This window comes from Globicephala melas, chromosome 16 (assembly GCF_963455315.2).
Source record: "Globicephala melas chromosome 16, mGloMel1.2, whole genome shotgun sequence".
In the NCBI taxonomy this organism is placed as follows: domain Eukaryota; kingdom Metazoa; phylum Chordata; class Mammalia; order Artiodactyla; family Delphinidae; genus Globicephala; species Globicephala melas.
In genome coordinates, this window is record NC_083329.1 from 63,786,063 (window position 1) to 63,808,220 (window position 22,158).

General features: G+C 42.6%; 1 non-coding gene and 1 pseudogene across 1 annotated transcript; one reads left to right on the forward strand and one right to left on the reverse strand.

The window, feature by feature from the left end:
- The first annotated feature begins 1,110 nt into the window (after positions 1-1,110).
- Positions 1,111-1,592, forward strand: LOC115856482 (ferritin light chain pseudogene; annotated as a pseudogene).
- Positions 1,593-20,632: 19,040 nt separating this feature from the next.
- Positions 20,633-20,714, reverse strand: TRNAS-UGA (transfer RNA serine (anticodon UGA)). Its single transcript has one exon. It is a non-coding gene; the product is annotated as a tRNA-Ser (tRNA).
- Positions 20,715-22,158: the final 1,444 nt, after the last annotated feature.

Below are 22,158 nucleotides of genomic sequence, written 5' to 3' on the forward strand. Positions count from 1 at the left end.
CATCCTAAAACCCACAATAGAATGGAAAACAGATTTTAAAATTTAATTTAAAAAAAAACACTTTTTCAAAACCAGTGTTCTCAATCTTGGAATCCACCTGGGGAACATGAAACCCCTGATACTGGGTCCCAAACCCAGAGGTTCTGATTTAATTGGCCTCTGTGTCAATCCCAAGGGCGTTGGGTTTTCACAGCTCCAGGTAACACTAAAGTGCCATGTGGTTGAGGACCACGTGGCTTAAACAAATAGGTTATACGTGAAACGGTTAACGTCTTGATGTCTCTACCTGTATACAGGAGACCAGAGCTCTCCCTTCCGTGCCACCAGTTATTTCTGGGGCTCCCCACGGCCCCAGAAGAACTTCATTTGGGCTCCCAAACAGGTCTATGAGTGGCAGCCACCGCCTTGCCTTCGCCAGCGTTCTCTCTGGCTCTCATCTCCAGCCCACGAGGCCGCTTGGAGCGCCCCCTGCTGCCGCTGACGGGCGCTGAGCGTCTGTCGGCGGGAAGAAAGGCCTCTTCCGGGTCCTGTTTCCGAGGCTGGTTCTCACGGTTTTCAACAGTTCCCCAGCGGCTAGGACTCGCCCCCTAACCTAGTGGTCAAAGATCCTGACTTCCCGGCTTGACTGGGAGCACCGACCTCCCTCTCTCCTCCCGTCCACCTCCTCTCTCACTTTGGCCTCACCCCAACGCCTTTCTTCTGCCAACTGGGGGCGGGTTGGAGGGGCGGGGCTGCGGAGGAACGCATGGACTGATGACGCACAGGATTCTGGGGATTGAGTGTGTGGAGGGAGGTGATGTGTCTCCACCAGTAGCGACTAGCTAAAAGTGTTCAGTTTTAGGAATTCCATCTGTGTTAAAGCAATAGAAATGTGGTATAGAGACGTTTAGAAATAGAAGCCCAGCAGTGGGCTCTGAGGTCCCGCGGATGTGTCGCTTGCTTCAACAGCGTTTGGACTGAACCGACCCGGTGACGCCCCTTGCTCCAGGCCCCAACCATCCTCTAAACTTTTTTCCAGTTGCAACCTTCAGAATCAGCCCTCAGCTATCCTCGGCCACCGGGATTGGCCAACACCATTTTTTGAGCTTAACTCTTTATTACTTGTCAACCATGAGCGCCCATATTCTTCAGAATTATTCCGCGGAGGTAGAGGCTGTCGTCAACCGCCTGGTCAACATGCATCTGCGTGCCTCCTACACCTACCTCTCTCTGGGCTTCTATTTCCACCTCCACCATGGGGCTCTGGAGGGCGTGGGACACCTTTTCCAGGAATTGGCTGAGGACAAGCGCGAGGTGTCAAGCCTCTCTTGAAAATACAAAACTAGTGCGGCTGCCGCAAGCCCTTCCAGGATGTGCAGAAGCCATCTCAAGATGAATGGGGTAAAACCCAGGACGCTATGGAAGCCACCATACTCATGGTCTGCCCGCGCAGACTTCCACCTCTGTGACTTCTTGGAGAGCCGCCTCTTAGATGGGCAAGTGAAACTCATCAAGAAGATGGCAGCCACCTGACCAGCCTCTGCAGGGTGGCTGGTCTCCAGGCGGGGCTAGGCGAGTATCTCTTCCAAAGGCTCACCCTCAAGCACCACTAGGAGCCTCCGAAGCCCAGCGGCCTTTGAGGAGTCCCTCTGGTGTCAGAGCTTCGCTCTGAAGCCCCTCTCTGCAACCACTAGACAGCTTTTCAAACACCCTGCAGCCCTCTCCCAAGCCTTCGACCAAATGGAAACAATAAAGCTTTTTGCTGGGGGGGGGGGGAGGGGAAGAAGCCCACGTGAAGGTCGTTTACCAGATAATACTTAAAGTGAAATGATTAGCTATGTGGCCTCAGGCAAGTCCTTTACTTCTACTTCTCAGAACCCATTTCCTGCCTTGTAAAATGAGATGTGAAACAAAAGCAGGAAAATTGGGACTGAAAAGCAGACTGCTCTGGATTTGATTCTTCTCTTCTGGTTTAAATTCAAGGAATTAGGGAGTCTTTGCATCAAGGCAAGGACAGTACACTGGCAGACATCCATGGTGACATCTTCCATGGTGTGAAGTGTGTGGTTAAGAAGGTGGCTCTGGAGACAGCAATTACCATCAGGGTAACCTTAGGTAAGTTCATTAATCTCCCTGTGCCTCAGTTTCCTCATCAGTAAAATGGGATAGTAACTACCTTTATTAAAGGACACAAATATTAACTATTAATAGTAACGATTGGGAAAGAAAATCAGAGGGTGAATAAAAAGATTTTTTTCCAACAGCATCCCATTCTCTAAAATGGTACTCCAGCATCACCCAGGTTCTTGTTACAAATTATTGGACCCCACCCGAAACCTACTCAATCAGAAACTGTGCGGGGCAAGGCCCAGGAATCTGTTTTGGAATCTTTCTGGAATCTCTAGGGGATTCTTATGCATGCTAAAGTTTGAGCAGCACCGTTCTAGAATCTTCCTCCCCAAAGTGTGGTCCAAACCCCAGAATCATCAGCATCTCCTGGGAATTTGTTAGACATTCAGAATCTTGGGCCTCACTCTGGATGTGCTAAATTGTAATCTGTGTTTTAACAAGATCCCCAGGTATTTCTATGTACGTTAAATCTTGAGAAGCACTGCCCTAGAACTGCATCTTTAATTTAGTAGCCACTAGCCATGTGTGGCTATTAAAATTAAAACTAAATTAGTTAAAATGAAGTAACATTAGAAATTCAGTTCTTCAGTCACACTAGCCGTATTTCAAGAGCTCAAGAGTCACATGTGGCTAGTGGTTACAGTATTGGACACTGCAGATTACAGAACATTTCTACCATCTCAGAAGGTTCTATTGGACAGTACAGCTCTAGAATAATTATTACTATAATTATTTTTTTGTGACCACAGAGCATCTAGATGAAGCAGATTACCTGGGACAAGGTTGATAGACTCTAACGTTTAAATGAGGCAAGCAGGCGAAGTAAGTGAGTGAAGTAGACCAGTTATAAGAGAATCAAAAGCACGAGGGCAATGGTAAGTGGCCAGTGATACTCCATGTCCATGCTGGGACGACAACTGGGAGTGCTGGTGACTGTGGTAATCTGAGAAAAGCATGTTTAGATACAGCCAATGTTACCATGGAGGAGGCTAAGCCCAGCCTAGGATAGATTGTTCTATTTTTGTTTAAGAAGCTAGACATCTGGATTTTTATGTGATTCTTAACTTTTGATTACTAAGTCAAAATTTAAAAAATGCTGTGCTAGCCAAGGAAACATTCATGAAAGCCTCCTTTGGCCTTGATGTTGTGACCTTGAAATCAAGCTGTCTAGTTCTGCCTTGCAAGGTCAGTTGTTTGCCTTGTGTATGTCCTCCTTTCTTGCCTGTTTCTTCTTTCTTCTCTTCTTTTGATCTTTTCTTTGCTTTCCCTTCCCTTTTTTCTTTTCTCTCTCCTCCTTTAATTTTTCTTTCATTCAGTAAGCATTTATTGAATGCTGTCTTTGTGCCAGGCATGGTGTTAGAGACTCAGGATACAAAGATGAATCAACATTGCCAGTCCACTCAAAGAGCCCACAGTTTCGTGGGAGACTCAGCTATGAGCATAGATAATGAGAGTGCAATTTGAGGAGTGTTGTAGTAGAGGTATGTCCAAAGCCTTATGGAGTGGTAAATAATGGAGTAAGCCAACTTTGAGTGGGAGGGATCAGAGAGGTCTTCACACATGTGGGATATCTGAGCTGAGTGTTGAAGGATGTGCAGGAGTTTTCCAGGTTGAAGGGCTGGGATAGAAGTGGGAGAGGGTATTTTTAGTGGAAGAAACAGCTTGGAGGCTTGACAGTACTTTGTGTGTTTAGCGAGAAAATTTCTGGGTGGCTGATGTGTAAAGTATTATATATAAAGTGATTTACTAGACCTCCTTGTTCTTAAAAGTTTGTCTGCTAGCCACTCTCTGCCACTATTTGAGCCACTTCCTCCTACCCCCCAGGCTCCTTTCACCCCAGCCTTGTACCCCTGAATCTACAACCTGCTTCTAGAACCTCACCCTCCACCTTTCCCCTCCCTTGCTGTCTTTCTACTCCCTTCTTCCTCCTGCCAACATCTTTCTCCATCCACTTAAAATTCAGAGTGCCCTTTACATATTCAAAACCATCTGGTGCTCAACCAACCAGAGGGAGAATAAAGATGCTGAGATTGTTAATCCATTTAAATGTCAATGACTCTGAGGTTTTTATTTGGATCCTGATTAAACAAAGTGTTAGAAACCTAAGACATTTTTTTTGAAGTATAGTTGATTTACAATGTTGAGTTAATTTCTGCTGTATAGAAAATTGACTCAATTATACACATATATATATATATGTTCTTTTTTATATTCTTTTCCATTATGGCTTATCTCAGGATATTGAATATAGTTTTCTGTGCTGTACAGTAGGACCTTGTTGCTTATCCAACCTGAGACAATTTATGAGATGATTGGAAATTTGAACACTAACTGGATATTAATGATTGACATTTTTAGGTGTAATAATGGTATTGTGGTCATGTTAAAATGAAAGTCTTCATCTTTAGAGATGCATCGGATATTTATAGATGAATTGATATGAAGTCTGGGATTTGCTTCAAAATTACATAGGAGTGAGGGGAATTGAGGTACAGATGAAACAAGATTGGCTATGAATTGGTTATTGTTGAACCTGGGTGATAGGTACATAAGGGTTCATTATATTAGACTCTCTAATTCTCTGTATGCTTGCATATATATAATATTCAAAATACTCCATGCTATTTGTTGAATTGTGTCTTTCAAAAAGATATGCTGAAGTCCTAACTCCTGGTACCTCTGAATGTGACCTTATTTGGAAATAGGGTCTTTTCAAATGTAATCAAGTTAAGATGAGGTTATTAGGGTGGGCCCTAATCCAGTATGACTGGTGTTTTTATAAGAAGGGGGAAATTTAAACAGTCAACTAATATTTGACAAGGGAGCCAAGAATACTCAACAGAAAAAGGATAGTCTTATCTATTGAAATAAATCGTGTTGGGAAAACTAGCTAACCACATGCAGAATACAGTTGGACCTGTATTTTATACTGCTTAAACGATTAATTTAAAATGGATTAAAGACTAAAACATAAGACCTGAAACCATAAAACTCCTAGGAGAAAACATAGGTGGTAAGCTCCTTGACATTGGTCTTGGCAATAATTTTTTGAATATGACACCAAAAGAACAAGCAACAAAAGCAAATATTAGTAAGTGGGACAAAAACAAACTTAAAAGCTTATGCACAGCAAAAGAAACAATCAACAAGATTAAAAGGCAACCTATGGAGTGGGTGAAAAATATTTGTAAATAATATACCTGATAAGGGGTTAATATCCAAAATATATAAAAAATTCATACAACTCTACAGCAGAAAACCAAATAATCCCATTAAAAAATGGTCAGATGATCAGAATAGACATTTTTCCAAAGAAGACATAAAGATGGCCAACCCTTACACCTCTTAGAATGAGTATCATCAGAAAACAAACAAAACCCCGAGATAACACGTGTTGGTGAAGATGCAGAGAAAAGGGAACGCTTGTGCACTGTAAATGGAATGCAAATTTGTGCAGCCACTATGGAAAACAGTATGGGGTTCCTCAAAAAATTAAAAATAGAACTGCTATATAATCTAGCAATCTCACTTCTGGGTATATATCCAAAGGAAACGAAAACAGGATCTTGAAGAGATATCTGCACTCCCATGTTCATTACCTATTTATTCATAATAGCCAAGATGTGGAAACAATCTAAGTGTCTGTCAACAGATGAATGGATAAAGTAGATGTGGTATATATACACAGTGGAATACTATTCAGCCACGAGAAAGAAGGAAGTCCTGTCATTTGTGTCAACATGGATGCATCTTGAGGGCATTATGCTAAGCTAAATAAATCAGAGGAAGACAAATGCTGTATGGTATCACTTTTACATGGAATCCCCAAAAGCCAAAAATCATAGAACAGAGAATAGAATAGTGGTTTACCAGGATAGGGGAAATAGGGAAATGTTGGTCAAAGGGTACAAACTTCCAGCTATACGACAAATAAGTTCTGAGGACCCAAGGTATAGCGTGGTGATTATAGTTAATAATACTGTATTATATACTTGAAAGTATACAAAAGTAGATCTTAAATGTTCTCACCACAGAAAAGAAATGGCTAGTATGTGAGGCAATGGAGGTATCAATATTAGCTAATGGTGTGGTGGTAATCATTTTGCAGCAGATAAGTGTATCAAATCAACATGTTGTACACCTTAAACTTTCATAGTGTTATATGTCAGTTATATATCACTGAAGGTAGAATAAAACAGGAAGGGGGGAATTTGGACGGAGACACACTGGGGAAGTTCCATGTGACTGGCGGAGGCAGAGACTAGAGTGGTTAGATGCCAAGAAACCCAAGGATTGATGGCTACCGCCAGACTAGTAAGAGGCGAGGAAGGATTCTCCTCTTGAGTCTTCACAGGGAACATGATCCTAACAAGACCTTGATTTCTGGCCTCCGAAACTGTGGGGCAATAAATGTTTGTTGGTCAAGTTACCCAGTTTGTAGTTCTTTGTTTTAGCAGCCCTAGGAAACTAATGCACTCCATAATAAAAAGTTAAAATAGTAACTACATAACTTAAACTCTTCTTTTCTTCTTTGCTTCCTCTTCTGCCACATCATAATCTAAACATCTTCAGATAGGTCCATCTTGGACATGATATTCTGTTACTTTGAATAAGGACAATGACAGAGAACTGAAAATCTAAATAAGAGGGAGAGGTTGAGGTAGAAGTAAGGAAGGTGGGATTAGAAGAAAACTAGACAAAGGCATAAACCACCGCACAAAACTACACAGCCCCACAAGACCCCTAGAATTTCCTGAATAAGCCAAGGTCCTCTGGGCCTCTGTTAGTTCCTTCCTGGGGTCACAGACGTGGCTTTTGGTCTTGGATCTGCCATTTTCTAACTCAGAGACATTGGGCAAGCCATTCAATACAAAAGATTTATTTTCTCCTCAGTAAAGTGAGGGGGTTGGGTTACACCAGGAATCCTTCCTTGCTTGCCCTACATTGGCTCAGGTGCTCCTACATCATCTGAACCAATCTGTGCCTACTGTAGCGTGCATCACCTGCTTGTTATTGGTTACTGTCTATCGCTACTACAAGATTGTGAACTTCTTGAAACAGGATCTGTCTTGTTCACCACTGGATCCCCTCACTGAGTCCCTGACCTCATGCACAGTAGACCAACAAAAGTAGCTTGGTACAACGACACTGTATTTGTGATAATCTTATACAAATCTCTGATAAAAATTCTCTTTCAGAGAACTAGAGAAAAAGCCATTTGTTTGCATGTAACTCTTTAACTCTTTACTCTGAGTTCTGCTAGGGACTGGACTGATCTTCTATTTTCTATTTGGCAGTCAGTCTCTGAGAGCCTCCCTCCCCACCGGGGCTTCCACCTCACTGAGCTCTGACATTGCTTGTGCATTTGGTACAATGCCCAAAACTGTGCTGAGGACAACTAAAGTGCTTGCCCAGGGTAGATTTTTTTTTTTTTTTAAATTTTTGGTTACGCTGGGTCTTTGTTGCTACATGCAGGCTTTCTCTAGTTGCAGAGAGCAGGGGCTACTCTTCGTTGCGGTGCACGGGCTTCTCATTGCGGTGGCTTCTCTTGTTGCGGAGCACGGGCTCTAGGCGCGCAGGCTCAGTAGTTGTGGCACACGGGCTTAGTTGCTCCGCGGCATGTTGGATCTTCCCGGACCAGGGATCAAACCCGCGTCCCCTGCATTGGCAGACAGATTCTTAACCACTGTGCCACCAGGGTAGATATTTTTTGGGTTGAAGTTTTGTGCTTTTCAATGATGAGAGTTAAGCCTTACAACTAGTTTCAGAGAGGAAACAAGAAAGTGACACAGTACTGTAGGTGTTTAACAAGGGCTTGGAAAGAAGGACGTTTGTTTGCTTAACGGAAGACATCAGAACTGCAGATATGCACGTATTGTTGAAGCCCTGAAGAAAAATGAGTCAGGGAGAGCACTTCAAACACAGGCAGGTTGGTTTCTGCAATGAGTATCAAATGAGATCTTTCTTTAGGAGTGGTTTCATTTCAGGATAAAGGGGAATTTCACAGTGCACAGTTACTGTGTGAAAAATGTGTAATCTGGTTTCTAGCAATTTTGGCTGAGTGGTAGATACGTCAAGACTTTGGCATTTTGGTGAACTAGTTTTACAAAAAGTGTGGCTATTTCTTTATAAGGTGATTTCTAAGATCTTTTCTAAATTTCTGTGCGTCTCTGAGTAGAATTTTTTTCTATTCTATTTTCAAAATTATCCAAAGTAAGTTCTATCTAAGCTAAAAATTGATGGAAGGTATGACAAGAAAGTGTTAAGACTTTTCTTCCATCAATATATTCACATGGTTCCCTTAAAAAAAGTTCTTAAAATCTGCAAGCTTGTGTCACCATTCCTCAGATGGCCACAAGATGGCAGCCTTGGCTTAGTAGTAGGAGAAGGGTTCCCCCCCCACCCCCCCAAAAAAGCACTTGTTAGTTGCTGTGATGTTGCAAAAAGAATCCAGATCTGGTTGTTTCTTTGCCTCTGCACCTCTACAGTGTGGTCGGCTGGTATCCTTGTCCACCACAGACATTTCATGAATAAAACCTAGAAGAAATCTTAAGCAATCCAGCAATTCTGAAAGTTGCTCAGGCCAGTATGCTGATGTCAATGCTGTGTGGAAGAGAAACACTTTGTTCACAAAGGGAATGTGTGTGTGTGTGTGTGTGTGTGCGCGCGCGCGCGCACGCCAAGGACCACTGGTTATCTGAAACTTTGTGGTCATAGGTAGGATTGATGCAGAAGCTTAGAGATACATTTTAGCATGTTAGGAAATAGGGTGTAGGGAGGAGTAATACTGAAAATATAATTAAATATCACCAAATGATGTTAATAATGAATTAAGTGTCACTGTATGGTAACCTTCAACAGGATAGGGACAGGTTGTTTTGTTGACCACCGAATCCCTTGAATATAAAAAAGTTGCCACACTTTGACTACCTTCTCCACCCAATTCTGGTCTTATTTGAACTGTTTCCTCCACAATGACACTTTTGGAGAATGGACCCAGAAGGACCTCTTACTGGACTACATTCCCCCTCCTCCCCATTTCCAGACTCTTTTCTGCCTCTATCTTGACTATTTTCAGTACAGATACACTTCCTATCCCAAGGATCTGTACCAGTGTTTTATTTACAAAGTGTGGTCCTTAGACACCCCTGCATCTCAATCATTTAAAAAAGTGTAGATTCCTGGGCTCACCTCATATTTATTGAATCTGAATCTCCAACATTGAGGTGCAAGGGATTGTGTTTTTACTGATCTGTCATAGGTGATTCTTCTAATGTTTGAGAATCTCTGACATAAAAAGAACCCCTCACTGCCCTGGATTTTGGTGGGTCAAGGAAGATACTTCCTCAAATAGCCTGTAAAATAAGGAAAGAGAGAAGATGATGATGATTGATTATGATGATGGTCTATACCATAATAGACCCACATGTATCTCAGAATCAGTCAGTCAAGGCCAGCTACCCCCAATATCTCCCAGGAGAGATGATGGATCATCATATTGCCAATAAAACCAGAAAGTAACATGATTAATTACTGCAGTCATTCAGGCTGAATTTAGTTTTGCAAAAAAAGTTCTTTTAAATGGTGGAACACAGGGCAAGGAGGATACTAGGGGAGGGGTGGATAAATCTTATAATCTGATAGAGTTACCCCAAAGGTAGATGTTAAGACAATAACCCTTAGCTTGACATTCATTAGCCTCTGTCCTTTGATATTGCTGTCTTTTCACCATGACGCTCAACTGTTTCAGTAGGGATTCCCCTAAGGGTCAATTTCAGCAGCAGTTTTAGGGACCAGTAGCTGATTCACTAGAAAGCCAGAAATTGGGCAGCAAGTACAACTAGTAAACAAATGTATGGTAAAACATAGAAACTGTAATAGTAATCAAAGAAAAACAGATCAAATAAAAATGAGGAGTGTGCTTACCTGTTAAATTAGCAAAATAAAAGTTGCAAGTGAAAATATTCAATGTATATAAGGGTTTTGTGATTCCAGCTCTCTTATGCATTATTGGTGGCACTATACATTGGCACAGCTCTTTAGCAATGCAGTTTAGGAATATGTATTTAGAGACACAAAAATGTTCATATTCTTTGCCTCAATATTCTCATTCTTGGAGATGTAGATCCTAAAGAAATAACATAAAACGTGGAAAAAAGCTTATATCTCAGAGATGTACATCACATCATTACTTAACATTATTGTTTAGCAAAAACAAAAAAGAAAGCAGCCTCAGTGTGCAACAATTGCTTTGTGAAATTTGATGCAGTTACTGTTTAGTTTGTTAGAGAGACATTAAAAATCATGATTATGAAGACAAGAGCAAAAACCTTATGAAATAATTTTAATGAAAAATATAAAATATACTATATATGATTGTTAAAAAAAGAGGCAACAGGCCACAAATTGAGTCACCTGTGCTAAGCCTACATCATCAAACTGAAACTTAATACCTAACCTAGTTGCAGATTCAATCTCCCCCCAGAATGTAGTTTTAACTAGTCAGTTCGGAATTCTCTGGTCAGGAAGAATGAGGTAATCTGCCACATAACCCTTTTCCATCCCCCAAAGGAAGATGAGGTCATCTACTCTCTTCTCATTCCTTCCCCCTTTGCCTATAAAAACCTTCCATTTTGTACAGCTCCTCAGAGCTCCTTTCTACTTGCTAGATGAGGTGCTGCCCAATTCATGAATTGTGCAATAAAGCCAATTAAATCTTTAAAATCTACTCAGTTGAATTTTGTTTTTTAATACTGTATTATTTCCTGTGTATCTGTCTGTGTTTGAAATAGTCAGTGATTTAATTTTAAATGCAACTATGTATTAAACTATATACACATAGAACAGGAAAGAAATAGATAAAGTGATAAAGTTGGTGTGTTAAGGTGCTCAGTTATGAATAATTATTTTTATTTTCTGTTTTCCAAGTTTTATGTAAGGCAGGGTCCTGGCTATCTCCATTTCCCCCTTCAGACCCACTCTCTGTCCTGTTTTCAGCTGCAGAGACTGATCAGTGGCGTTTGGCCAATGGGGAGGCCCAGTCAGAGAGTAGCGGGAGGGAGAAGAGTGAGCAGGTCCAGCCCTCTCCCTGCAGGATCACCGTGCACGACTCCTCTGGAGCAGCCCTCTCCTCAGAACTCTCTTCTGGGTTCCGGTGGCCACTCCGCCTCCTTATAAAAGGCACAACGTGAGGACTGTGAGTTTCAGTTTTACTTGGGGACTTACTGAGGACTACAGCCTGGGGGACAACCTCTCAGAGAGCTCTGAGGAACTGCTCTGAAGAGGTAAGGGGAGAGGCCAATATATATGTGATTTTGGCTAAGGAGTAGGTACAGCTCAGCACACATCTCAGTAGAAGGTTGCTGCTAGTCATGGGGAACAGATATCTCAGTTAATTATTTTTGTGCTTTTCTAAGTATGGGAAGATGCAAGAATCCGGGTTCATAAAATTTTTTCCTGAAATATAACTGTCTAAGGGCCTGTTTTGCCTGTTTTCCCAAAGCACAGAGTGCCTCATCCTGTCCTGAGTCCTGAATTCCTTTCAGGGTGTCCTTGTAGGTCAGTGACTGCAGTGGCTACTGACTTAATCCTTGTAGAACGGGATGGCAAGGGACATTCTTTATTTGCACCACTTTGCTGTCCCTTGTGGGTTTTCTATACCCTCTCCATACCTTTGAAAATAGTCTTTTTTACTAAACCCATATAGAATTGCCATAAATTGAGTGTGCCTTCTGTTTCTTGCTGAGATACTTACCGATACTTATATACTTCTATTTTCTGTATTTCTGAGGCTTTGACATCTAGGGCCTTACTAACCCTGGAGAGACTGTCCCTCCCAGGCTAGCCAATTCCTGGAGACAGTAAGCATCTCACCTGCAGGCATGCCTCTCACCTGCAGTTCATGCAAATGAACCAACCCTCAGCCCACACCCCTACCACCTCAGGGCCACTATTCCCAGGTCTTCATCACTCCAGGGCCAGATACCAGGCAACTAGGAACAACCCTTATACACCCAGGAGCCTGCTGAAATCATTCAAACTAGCCAATCCTAAACCTATTTACCCTGCCTCACCAGCTCCTTCTCACAGAAATCAAAGTAGAGACTAGCCCACGTTTCCCCCATGCTTCCTCTACTCTGGACAGACCCAGAGCTTCCCAGCATTGCCCCACCCCCATCCCCAATGGCTTGGTATGACTCCTCCCTTTGGTAACTGTTGCCAACTAAAAATCGTCACCTGCCATCTGCCTTTCCAAGGATTAGGTCATAAGCCACTGCAGTTGCTGAGTTTCAACATACCCTGAAAGGAGTTCAGGAATGAGGCACTCTGTGCTCTGGGAAAAACTGGCAGAACAGGCATTCAGATAGTTAGATATTTTCAGATTTTATGAGCCCAATTTCTTGCATCTTCTCATATCTAGAAAAGCACTAAAATCATTAATGGAGACATTTGCTCCTCATAACTAGCAGCAACCTTCTGCTTAGATGTGTGCTTGACTACACATATCTCCCTTCACTAAACTCATATATAATATTGATATTCCCCTTGCCCTCTTTGGAGCTGTACCTCAGAGCTCTCTGAGAGGCTGTCTCCCAGGCCAGAGTCCTCATTTGGCCCCCAATAAAACAATTCACAACCTTGTGCATTTCTTTTCAGTCAACACTGCAAATAACAAATTATCTTTTCAGTGGTAATCTCCGGATCTGTTGTCCTCACCATACCTGAATAATAAAACCTACATTTTAGAACAGATATAAGCATTTTGATACTTTTATCATTTTTTTCAAATATAATACCCACCAGAACCTGTGACATTGCAGAAGAGTCATAACTGGGAAATGCTATAGCTATGTGGTGGGCTTTAGCAGAAAAGATGTGTTAAAAAAAAAGAGGCCCCTTGGGCTTCCCTGATGGCGCAGTGGTTGAGAGTCCGCCTGCCGATGCAGGGGACACGGGTTCGTGCCCCGGTCCGGGAAGATCCCATGTGCAGCGGAGCGGCTGGGCCCATGAGCCATGGCTGCTGAGCCTGCGTGTCCGGAGCCTGTGCTCCGCAACGGGAGAGGCCACAACAGTGAGAGGCCCGTGTACCGCAAAAAAAAAAAAAAAGAAAGTCTCCAAATGAAGTCATTTGTCCCTGAAACAGCAAGACTTAATTGCAGTTTCAACTCCTCCCAGAAATGTGTCCTTTTGAACAGTCAGTCTGAAATTTCCTCATCAGCCCTACTGAGGTAACCTGTGTGACAAAGACTCCTACCGTTCCCTTCCCCGCAAAGAAGTCAGCCTGGACTGAAACAATCTTTTCTTTTGCTATTACCTTTTTGTCCCACCCCATTCTGCCTGTAAAAACCTTCCATTTTTGTACAACGTCTCAGAGCCTTTCTATTTACTAGATGGGATGCTGGCTGATTCAAGAATTGTTGAAGAAAGCCACTTAGATCTTCAAATTTACACAGCTGAATTTTTTTTTTTTTTTTTTTTTTTTTTTTGCGGTGCGCGGGCCTCTCACTGCTGCGGCCCCTCCCGTTGCAGAGCACAGGCTTCAGACGCGCAGGCTCAGTGGCCATGGCTCACGGGCCCAGCCTCTCCGCGGCACGTGGGATCTTCGCGGACCGGGGCACGAACCCGTGTCCCCTGCATTGGCAGGCGGACCCTCAACCACTGCGCCACCAGGGAAGCCCGAACTTTGGTTTTTGACAGATGAAAACCTCTCCTTATTTCCTCAGTAGCCAAATATTCCCCTCAATGAGAATGCTATAGTAATAGTAACAGATAATAAAAAAGAGCAACTAAAAAATTGAAATATGAAGATATAGCCTAGTCAGTGGCAGGTTGGGTGTTTTATAGAGACAATCTTGAGAAAAATGGTTAGAGGTTTATTTTTTTAACGAAGCTTAAAAAGCACTGGGGATAAAAACAAAGAATAATTTAGAAAGATGTACTACTCGAAGGTGGTGCTGATGTATTAATACATGTTAGAAACGAGTGGCTGGGAAGCATCAATCTGCCTGAGCTGTGGTCATTTTTCAAGCCTGGATGAACGAGAAGCAAAATCAAATTGTCACAAGTAGATTTGAACGATATACTGGCAAATTTTCATGGCCAAAGCAAGACCAGGAAAAGCAATAGGTAAGAGTGTCTCTGAACCTCTTTGCCATCATTTAAGAAATAAATTTGTTTCTACAGTGAATCCACCCTCAAGTCAGTCTTGCAAAGTAGTTGGGACTGTGCCATGATATTAATGTAGGTACTGAAAAAAATTCCTCAAGTCATCCATCTTACCCCTGAAAGTTTCTACAAGTAGAAACAGGAGCTGAGAGTGGGTCTGGTGGACCTCTCATCACTCCCTTGCCTTACAAATAACCATGGTCATTCTGCAGGGAAGGTTCAGACCTGCATTCTTTGTAACTCCAGACTTTGTTGTCCTTTTTATGAGCCAGAGGCAGTGAGCACTGTCCCCAGAGAGCACTGAGTTAGCAGAGACTGTGGTCACAGAAATTACTCTTGGAGCATCTTGAATTGTTAATAAAAATTCCAGGAAGCCCAGTAATTACTGGGGACAGTATGGAGCTAAGCAGAGGAGAGGGGAGACAGAAGGGGGAAGGGAAGGGAAAATTTCCAAGAATTGACTCATTTGAGATGTCAGAAGATAAATGAGTACTTTTACTTCTAGCCCTTCCTTTCCCCTGGAAATGGAATAGATTAGCAGAGTGGAGGCTTCCCCTTTCTTTCTAGGGTATTTGCGTAGACTATACCTTTTTTTTAAAATTTATTTTTCAGCTTTATTGAGGTTAGACTATGTTTTTAGAACTGTTTGATTTCTTGAAGCCAGTTCCTGTTACTTGCACAAAGGGCTGATCGCTTTCTCTCAATTGTACATGAAAATGGATAACTGGGATTAAGATCCCTCCTTTAGAAAATGTCATATATACAAGATTTTCTTCGAAGCACTTTTTTCTTTTTTCTTTGGTAAAATCAAAAGATTGGAAACAACTTTAATGGTCATCAATAAGGATTTGGCACAGATGTAAAAAACAAACTTATGGTTACCAGAGGGGAAAGGGCAGGGGAGAGGGATAAACTGGGAGACTGGGATTGACATGTAACTCTACTATATAAAAAATAGAAAACGAAAAAGGACCTACTGTATAGCACAGGGAACTCTACTCAATACTCTATAATGACCTATATAGAAAAAGAATCTAAAGAAGAGTGGATATATGTATATGTATAACTGATTCACTTTGCTGTGAAGGTTCTGGGTCATTCTGATGTATTGAGAGGAAATGATCTTAGAAAGCATTCACTCCCACTTTTGTCTCATGCATATATTACTGATGTCCTTTCTTGATATCTTTATGTTAATGGAAATTGTAAGATATCATAGATACGTATAAACTGGAAAGAACGAGTAAAATGTTAACCAGCCTCTTAACAATGTCCCAAATAATTGTATCTTAACAATTATAACTTGGAAAAACTTTTTTTTTATTATACTGGGAAGAGTCCTGTAGAACAGGGATTGGTGAACTACAGCCTGTGGGCCAAATCCAGCCTTCTGCCTGCTTGTGTAAATAAAGTTTTGTTGGAACTCGGCCACACTCATTTGTTTATGGCTTCTTTCATGTTACAAAGGCAAAGTTGAGTAGTTGCAACAGAAACCACATGACCTGCAAAGCCTGAAATATCTACTAGCTGACCTTTCATAGAAAATGTTTGCTGATGTCTGTAGTAGAGGTGTGTACCAAAAAGTGTGGCATTTCTGTGCTCCAACATCCTAATACATGTTATTTTAAAACACTGACAGTCTTTCTCCACTGATGTATGTATCTTTGCATCTGGAAGATAAATACTTTTTGGATGGACACTGTGTATACTTATCTTATGTGGTGTCAGGTGAAATATGTCTAAAAGTCCCTTGCTGGACAAATACTCTGAGAATCTTGTCTCAAATGAATATGTTTGGGAGGGAAACATATCCCCCAAAAGTGTTTGGGAATAAATGTGATATGAAAGAACAAAGGGCTCTGAGATCCCTGGAATGGGACCTGGGATTGATGAACTGACCAGGCGGGGGCTGTGCCCTACCTCAGTACCTCAGTGAGAATCTTACCAATCCCTGACTCTTCTCCTTCCCTGACCTCAGGCAGCAGAAAGCTTCAAGAGCATGAAGCCCATGGGCCATGTTCTCTGTCACTGGAGTCTTCGGAATGGCCTAGAGATACCAATGGAGACCTGGCCTTGCTCACTCATGCCTCCCCTGGCAGCCCAGTACCAGGCAAAGCAACTAAGGTAAATCTAAGTCCATCCCATCCACTCTTTTAGGCCTCAGAATCCAGTCCATGAAAGAGTGTCCCCAGACCTAGGACTAATGAGTAGAAGTGGGAGAGAGTGGGAAGGAAAAAGAAATAACTAATTTCCTGTGACATCCAGTTTACTAGCTTGGGTGAGCTTGTCTGATTACCTTCATGTAGGTTGGGAAGAAAAGTAGTCATTAGAACAAGAGCTGAAAGTTCTAAGTTTTCTCCATCAGTGCTTCAGACAGAAAAAAGTCATCTGTTTTGTCTGAAAATTCCAGTGTCAGAGGTTCTGTCACTCTAACCCCTGCAGGAGCTAAGACTTAGGTATCATCGTTAGTTGTTTGCATTCTAGCATTTAGAGAGAGCCTAAGACCATGTTCTTGGGGACATGGGCACACTGGGGAGCAGTTCCTCCAAAGGTGGGCATGGGGAGCTTGTGAAGACATAACAGCCGATGTGAAGGATTACTTATGAAAGAAGTTTTATCTTAAAACAAGTGTGACATGAGAGGTGATGTTGATTTAGACTGGGTGGTGGTGGTAGATTTGGAACAAAGTGGATTCTGAGAATATTTAGGGGTAAACTCAGTGGCACTTGGGTTGGATAGGAAATGAGGTGAGGAATAGCAAGTATCAGGATGATTCCAAGTGGGTGTGTCCTGCTCTGTGGCAGGAGATGCTACAAACTGGAAGAACATGGAGAAGGACTTGGATTTGGAAGGGAGGGATGGTTATGAGTTCAGTATTTGCCTTCAGATCAACTGATTACAATTTACAAAAAATTCCCTTCGGTCCATCTACACTGAAAACCTTTTTGAACCCTGATTGGGAAGTTGCAGGATTAATCCTGTATTAATAGAAGTGGGTAGAGAAATATTTGGTGGGGCAGGAGACTTTGGTATCACATTTATAACCTCCTCTGCCTTCTAAGGGTAGCTCTTTGATTGCTGGGCACACTGATGCCAATGCACAGGGACACGGCTGGATTACTCTGTATTCTAAAAGAATGAAAAAGCTGGGGTCTTGAGGGAAAATCCTCAAGGTCATGCACCATGTGCAGCTGGGTTGGAAAAGGCAGGCTCCAGGGGATGCACAGGAGAGCGAAGGGGCTGGGGGACTTGGATGAAGAGAAATGTTGAGGTTGTGTCCTCTGAGGAGTGCACTGCAGAACCTCTTCCATATCTCCTCTCTAAAGTCTTTGGTGGATGTTCCTTTGCTCCCCGTGGAGAGAGCTGACATTCAGGTTACACGGCGGCCAGGGTGAAAGTGAACCACTCTCAGGGAGATGGGCATGGGGGGTGACCAGAGAGATGGAGGTCTGTATGCACTTACCTCCTGGTTCAATCTGCCCTTTCAGTGCTAGAAAACAAGGGAACAGAAGACAAATAAAAAGAACGCAAGGAAAAAATAAGGAAAGGGAAGGCAATGGAAAGGGAAGGAGAAGAGGATATTGTATATTGAATTAACTCATGCTAAGGGCAAAGGTTAGTGACTTTCAAAAGGAGGATAGCAAGTTGGCTTCCTCCCTCGCCCATTTTTTGGGGGTATTCTAGGGATTGAGTGTGGATTTGTGTGCAGATTCAGGTATTTATTCATTCTTTCGTTAAAGATTTATTGAGTACTTTTTCTGTGTGAGGCAGGGGTACAAAGATAAGAGACATGGTCCCTTTTTATGTTTGCAGGAAATTTACTATTTAGCGGGAAGAGAGGCAAACAGGCAGAAATAGATCAATGTGAGCCTTGCTATAATAAGTAGCAAGAATAAAAGAATAAAAATGGGGCTTCTGGGTCAACCCTGGAAATTGCAGGAATGCTTTACTCAGAAGGTGGAAGAAAGAACATGAATTTCCCCAGCAGGTGATAGTGGGGTGAAAAGGGAAGCTATATCTGATATTTGGAAGAAAATAAATTGACTGGGGCTGATTTAAGCAGAATACTTACTGGAAGGATATTAAATAGTTCACAGAATTGCCAGGAGGGCTAAAGCCACTTTTGGAAAATGGGACAGGAGTAAGTTAGGCTAGGCAAAGCCCAAGATCAAGGCAGAATGACGCCACAGAGCAAGTTGGGTATAAACACTACTGTCGCCGCTGCTGAACAACTGTAAACCCCAATTGCAGCCCTGGTGCTGCTGCCCTTAGCAATCCCTGCAGCTGCTACTATGGCCTCTGCTCACCACCAGGTTGGATCCTTACCCTCCCTGCTTCTTTGCATTAACCTCTCTGATTGAAAGTTGCGGGTGGGCACATCTGATTGGTTGGGCCTAGGTCACATGCTGCCTCCCTAGTGCCAAGGGAGTCTGGGAAGCTAATAAGTGGCTTTTTTCAGCTTCTGTGATGGAGATGGGGGAAGGGGGAGCAAAGATGAATTAGAGTCTTACATGTAGATTCGAAAAGAGAGCCAGTCCTCTAACTAGGAAGGGAATTCAAATGATAGGCAGTCCTCTTCTCCAAAGGAAGGGAGAAAGTGTTAAGGCAAAAGAAGGATTACGTATAGGTAATTGTATGTGAACATGTAACAAGGTTCAAAGGCATGAGCCATCATACAGTGCTGGGAGGCCTTCTAATAAAAGGACATGGGAGAGAAGAAAGGGAAGGCTGGGAAGGTTGACAGGGGACTTGTTTTGAAGGCCTTTTGACTTTCCTGTTAGAAGAGTGTGGAAGATACATTTGGTTGCCCACTCAGTACCCATCCATCTTTTTTCCTTAACAGTGGAATTCTAATTTTAACTTAGGTAGCAATACACTCAGCTAAAAACACTTACTTCACTAGAATTCCTTGTAGCTAGTGGTAGCCATGTTACACAGTGCATGTAAATGACATATAAACTGAGGGGTATTGTCTCTCCCCTTTCTAGCTGAATACTGATGTGAGGTCTGGAGATTTGGCAACCATCTTAGGACAATGAGACAACAAACAGGGGATGAGGCCTATGCATTAAAAATGGCAAGCAGAAAGCTGGAAAGAGCCCTGTTCCCTGTTCCATCTGAGAATTGCCTATTCCCAGATTTCTTGAGACAAACCCCTTATGTATTTAAGTCACTAGAGTTAGATTTTTCTGTTAATTACTGCTGAATGTGATCCTGACTGAAAGAGGGAAGGAAATCAGCTAGGAAACTAGTACAGTCATTTATAAGTGGCTTGAATGGGGGCAGAAGAGGAGGGGATTGGGCAGAGAGGAGGGACTGAAGATGTGAATGTGGTGAATGTGTATGCTCAGTCAAGTCTCAAATGGGATGGGGGCTGTGTGGATGGAATCTACTTCAGGTACCACAGAAAGCTATCCATAGCCTTAAGGTGTTAGGGAGCTCCATAAGAACACCTGGAAAGCATGGAGTGGGAGGGAGATTGTGAAAGTGGGCGAAGGGAGCAGAAAGGGGATGTGCAGGGTCTCAGACTAACCTCATGATTTCCTTTTATTACTAAAAAAAAAATACTGGATCAATATACACATTTTAGAAAACTCAGTTAAGCAAGAAACTATCTGTTAAGAAAATTAAAACCCCCAAATCCCACCACCCAGAGATAATAATTACTGCTAACATTTTGGTTCTTTCTTTCCAGCCCCCATTCACTCTCTCTTTTTTTCTGCCATTGTTGCCACATAAACGGTTATATAACTGAATTGTTTAACAAAAATGTGATCATAATATATACTGTTTTCCAACCTGTTCGACTTTTTGCATTTAGCAATGTATTGGGAAAGTCTTCCCATGTCATTAATATCATTTTAGTGGCTACATGCAGTGTTTCATCATGTGGATCTACCTATCATACTTTAGAAGTTGAACTTTTAAAAGTTTTTATTATCTCCCGTTTCACACCACTTTTGGATGTGGTGGGGGAACCGTTGAAGGTGATTCTGGGATGGAAGGAGAGGTCGCATTAGCCTTGCCATCAGTTTTAATGAGATGATATCTTGTTCTGGCTGTGATAGCCTGAAAATTCCCGGCAATATTTATCTTCATTTTATTTTTATTTTGTGAACAAGGAACAAGATTCTAAAACCGTTAGTTACTATTTAGTATAAAGGGAATAAAGGCTATTCCCACTAGTGTAAACAGCGTATGTTTACAGCACTGACATTTACTGGCTTTTCTTTGAGACATTTAACTTCTCTGCAGTCGGGCCATTTAGCGGGCAGATAGGGGAAATACAGCCGGAAGAATACGGATTATCGTATGACAGCATCTGTTGGAAGTGGGTAAAAAAAGCTTCTTCCTTTTCCGCAGCGAGCAGGGTTCGAACCTGCGCGGGGAGACCCCATTGGATTTCAAGTCCAACGCCTTAACCACTCGGCCATCGCTGCCACGGAGAAAACGTGAAGGCGGAAATCCTTTAGTGTTAAAACAACTGAGCACATGCGCACCAGCCTCACGAGTGGGCGGGGCTTACAACTTCCGCGAGCTCTGCTGTGTACAGAGAGGTGGCTGAGGCTGACTGCCCAAATTGCGGGAATTACCCCGTGAACGCGAGGAAATAATAGAAACTCCCTTAAGTAGTTTAAGTAAACGCCTTTAAAGGCGAGTCTTAGAAGCCCTTCCCTGCGCTCGGAAAATCGAAAGTCGCAACCCTGCTTGGCTTCTGGTCTCTGACCTGGTTTTTGCTCTCCCGCTTCCTCACTACGTCACCGAGAAAACTGTGAAACAAAGATTCGTCTCGCTCAGTGCTCCGGGCCCGCGCCCTGGAAAGTTTCTGCGTCGCCGGCTGCGTTTGCCGCGTAGGTCGCGTCGAGCTCTCCTCTGAGAGGGAGGTGTGAGTGAAGGCGTGAGGAGTCGACCGCTGCCTGTGGGCTCGCTTCTCGCAGGCTCCTGCTCATTCAGTCATCTTTCATTCTTCTCCCCACAATGACTCCCTCGTTGCTGAGCCCTACTGGAAGAAATCGTGTCCCGAGTGTTTCCCAAGCTTTCTCAAGTGATGGGGAGACTTGCAGGTGGTTTGAGAACAAAGTTCTGTGCATTAGGTCTGCATTTTACCTTTAAATGCCATTAATTTCCTCCCTTGTTAAGTGTAGCTACTGTGCTAGGTGCTTTATTTACGTTATTTCGTTAAAGTTCTCAGAACCGGGTAGGTCTGTACTATGGTCGCTCACCTCAGAGAATGAGGCGGGGAACGAGGCACGAGAATTGGCGCTGGTGATAACCAGGGCGCACGCGCAGCTCCGCAGCACGTGGCGCCCCGAGAGCAGCAAGTTGTTTGTTGATGGAAGATTTCCAGAAAACAGTAGGGGCCTTTTACTATTTTAAGTATTTGTAACTGTTCAGGGGAACTTCATCTTTCTCATAATGTTACATTTCATATTAAGGCAGGAAGGCAAATCCTTGCCCTTGGGAAGGCCAGATGTTAAGTGACCTCGCTTGATATTTGGGTGAATTTTCCTGAGACTTTTAAGTACCGTTTCTCTTAACTAAATAAAGGTGCTAAGTGTCTAGATCCATTTAATTGTGGAAGGAGAGCAAAATACCTGGGAATTGTAAGAATAAGTTTTATCTAATTTGAGATTTTGCTTTTAGAAATTTTCTGTTTTTGTTTTTAATTTGGGAGAGCTACACGGGTGGTCTCCATTTCTCTATGAATATTATATGGGAGCAATGTTATTCCTGACATTCCCAGGCATAAATTTTATCTATATGAACATTACTTGCACTTTTCCAATAGGATACTATCCAAGAAGAAGTAAAGTTTTGTCTTTTTTCTTTTTATCTCGTAGAGTCTATGTGTGCTGCGATAACCTATAATTTAATCTTACTATT